The sequence below is a fragment of the Triturus cristatus genome, chromosome 6 (assembly GCF_964204655.1).
Source record: "Triturus cristatus chromosome 6, aTriCri1.1, whole genome shotgun sequence".
Classification (NCBI taxonomy): domain Eukaryota; kingdom Metazoa; phylum Chordata; class Amphibia; order Caudata; family Salamandridae; genus Triturus; species Triturus cristatus.
The window spans coordinates 397,753,971-397,757,993 of NC_140589.1; the positions used below are offsets into that span (position 1 = coordinate 397,753,971).

General features: G+C 45.1%; 1 pseudogene; it reads right to left on the reverse strand.

The window, feature by feature from the left end:
* Positions 1–233: 233 nt before the first annotated feature.
* Positions 234–3,536, reverse strand: LOC146817217 (T-complex protein 1 subunit epsilon-like; annotated as a pseudogene).
* Positions 3,537–4,023: the final 487 nt, after the last annotated feature.

Below are 4,023 nucleotides of genomic sequence, written 5' to 3' on the forward strand. Positions count from 1 at the left end.
TGTGACTGGTCTCCTTATGTAACCTTTCACATGCCGAGCCCGCATTGATCCTATACCTCATTACCCCTGCTGATGGGTCATTGCTCAAGAAGAATTTACTGTAGAAGGCCATCCCAGTCAGAACATTTATTGTTTGCACACTGTAATAAAACAATAAACAGCTGTGAATTAAGTGCTAGTCCTATTGATCACAGTAGTGGAGTGGCAGCAGAATAGTCATTCACTTTAGAACTTCATTCTTCGGTCTCCCCAGGCCTGCGAATGTCATCTATCTTCAGAATCATTTTAACCATCTGAGTAACAAGAGAAATCTGTTGCCTTTTGCCAATTAAGGTTTCATGTCATTGGTGCCCTTCTGTAAGCAGTCAATTCCAAGTGCTGGATTATTTTCTGGCTCGTACTTCTTTCATGGTTTGGATGGGGCTCATACCACTGTTTTCAGCAAGCAACATGGGAATGACTTCCAAAGCACCAGCAAAAGCCCGCTTTGCATACTGCTCTAGAGAGGGACACTTATCAGCTGCTTCGCTAACTTCGAGAGCACAGGAAATACCAGCAGCACCACCACCATACAGAACACGATTGTCACGAACCAGGTTCTGGATTACACAAAGGGCATCATGCAGATCTCGCTAGGCTTCTTCAATGATCATTTTATTGCCTCCTCTGATAAAAATGGTTACTGCTCTGGAATTATTGTATAGCTCAATAATAAGCATTTTATCCTTTGTTGTTCCAAATGAGATATATTTGACAACACCGGCAAAACCAAGCGTCGCAGGTGTGAGTTCAGAGAATCGTGGAACAATGCACCCTCCTGTTGCAATTGCAATCAACTATATTTCAGGTCCACCCACCCAACGAATAGCTGGGAACTCATTCTGAAGTAGGAAATGGTTTCCCTCGTCATGTTAATGTTAATGTTAATTGCATTTGTAAAGCGCAGACTGTTACCCGACGGTGTCCTGGTGCTTTGTGAAGACCTGCTGGGGGTTCAAATAGTGTGAGTATTGACCAACTTAGTTTATAAAAAGCCAAGCTTTCAATGCCTTCCTAAAGGCCAGTAGATTGGTCATGCATCTCAGGTGTACTGGAAGGGCGTTCCAAGCTATGCTTGGTTATGAAACTTCTGCCACCTCAGTTGGCTTTTTTCATAAAGGGCACTATTACCAATTTAGCATCTGATGACCGCAGTTCTCTTTTTGGTATATACCAGCTGAAACATTGTTTTAAAAAGTCTGGGCCGGCTCCCTGAAGAGCTTTAAAGACCAAACATAGAGCCTTGAACAGAGTGCGCTTCCTGACTGGCAGCCAGTGAAGTTTTTTTATCTCGGCTGTGACCGATGCAAACTTAGGTGTGCCCATAAGGAGTCTGACTGCTGCATTGTGCAGGATCTGTAATGTGTTCATCGATCCTTCCTGAAGCTTGAGGTAAATACTGTTACAGTAGTCCAGTCTGACCACCATTTGTTGTGCATCTTTAGTTAGTGGTGGCATTATTTTTTGCAGGATCTGAATATATACGATGTTCATGACGCCACGGTGTTTACCTGGTCCCTGAAGCTGAGTGTATCATCAATCCACACTCCCAGGTTCTTCACCTTCCTAGTAGGAGTGGGGAGCGGACCTAATGCATTCGGCCAAAAGTCAGGGGTCCAGAAATTGGGATTGTTACCGAACAGCACAACCTCCGTTTTGCCTGAGTTGAGATTTAGGCAATTGTGGGCAATCCATACCGCCACAGCATTCATGCAGACCTGCAACCTGTATGCAGTATCCTACAATACATCTGGCCGTATTGCCACCACGATTTGGGTTTCATCCGCGTAGGACGTCAGACTAAAGCAAAAAGATTCAATTAGGGGTGCCAGTGAGGACACATAAATGATAAAGAGCGTCAGACTCGATGAATACCCCTGTGGGACTCCACAAGGCAAAGAGAATGCTTTTGCCTCTAATTTGTCTAGGATAACCATATGAGTTCTGTCAGATAGAAAGGAATTAAGTAGTTTCCAGGCCGTGCCCTTGCCTCCTATCTCATCCAATCGGTCCATCAGCAGGGCATGATGGACCGTATCAAATGCCACTGAGAGATCTAACATGATCAATGCGGCCCTACCTCCCTGGTCAAGAATGGTCCTAATCTCTTCTGTGGACTTGAGGAGTGCGGTTTCCGTGCTGTGACCCTCTCTAGAACCATACTGAGTTGGGTTCAGCGCCTGAGATTGTTGCAGAAACTGGTTGAGTTGGGCATTCATGTTTCTCTCTATGATTTTCGCCGGGAGAGGTAGTCTGAATATAGGTCTGAAATTATTTGGATCTTTAACATCTAAACTGGGTTTCTTCAGCAGGGGTCGAATGGAAGCCTGTTTCCAGTCTCTAGGGAAATATCCTTCCAAATACATTGTATTTATAATGGATGTCAGTTTACGTGACACTGGTTCCACAGCTAGATTTACTATTTCTATAGGGCATGGGTCGTACGGGGAGCCTGACTTCATATTCGCAAGAAGGTTGGAGGTTTCCGATTCTGTTAATGGGACAAAACTGTCCAATCTAGGGGTATCTTTTTATGTCTGCCAGTTATTGGATTGCTGGTCATCAGAGCCCCATTGGCAAATGGCAAGATTAGCACCAGTATCCTTCATCTGCTTAATCATTTCAGCAAACTTCTCCTTCACATAGGACTTCAAAGCTTTGTAATATTCCACTGGAGTCACATCAAGCTTATGTTTAGTTTTAGGTTTCGGTGGCTCAAACGGGCATGCAAGAATAGCAATTTTAAGAATCTTTCACTTCCTTTGGCATATGTGGATGGCTGAAATCTTTGTCTGAAATCACGCCTTTGATCAGCTGGGTATCTTCAAGTCTACCACCAACTTTGCCTTCTACCTTAATTGGCTCAAAATCAACATCTTTACGTTCCATGTCTGCAACTGTTAGTATAGCAATCACTGCAATTTCTGCCATTTGTCTGTGATTATTAATTACTTTAGTGCCAAGTGTTGTCATTGCTGTTTGAATTAGGGGTTCAATATTTTGAGGATCTACGGGGAAACTATCACCAATCTTATCTAAGTTCTCAATAGAAATGCGGGCCGCCTGCTCATAACCATCTGCTATGCTAATTGGGTGAATATTCTGGGTGCTATCCTAATTGGGTCCAGCAGCTGTTCTGCGTGCTCCAACAAAGCACCTACAAGAACCACTACTCCAGTGGTTCCATCTCCAATCTCATCATCCTAGTACTTTGACAGCTCCACCATTAATTTAGCAATCTGGTGGTCTACATCCATCATACTTAAAATGGTGGTACCATCGTTTGTTACGGTCACCTCGCCATCTTGATTCACCATCATTTTATCAAGCCTATTGGGTCCAAGAGAAGTTCGAAGAGTATTTGGAACTGCTTTTGCTGCCGTTATGTGAGACTTCAGAGCATCCAGTCCCATGAGCCGGGACTTGTGCTCCTGGGCCTTAATGATGATGAAAGGCCTGCCATATTCATCGAAGGTGAGGGTACCCATGGACGACATAGTGACGGCTGTAGAAACGAATGAGAGAGACCGCAACAGCTAAGAAGCAACCAGCCAGCTTCCAACAGCCGCTTCCAACAGCCACTGGAATCAAGCTATCCGGGCTGAAGAGGGGTGAAACCCCGAAACCGGTCCTAGGATGCTTGTTTCCGGTCCAGGGAAGACCTGGCTTGGCAGATCCGGCTGGATTGTTCCCATGAGGCACAGGGTCAAGATGGATTTGCATATGGCCAGGTCTAAACTGGGGTGGCATGGTGAGCAAAAGAATGATGGATTTAACTCAGATCTCTAGACTGGGGGTGAATGTTTTGATTTGTTCTGAATTCCGTCCATCAATTGTGTGTCTTTTGCTTTCTCGCCCTAAGTGCGCCGGGTATGCCCAGACGTGGGTCCCGGGCTTACTGTGCCACTGGAATCAAGCTATCCTGGTTGAAGAGGGGTGAATCCCCGAAACCGGTCCTAGGATGCTTGTTTCCGGACCAGGGAT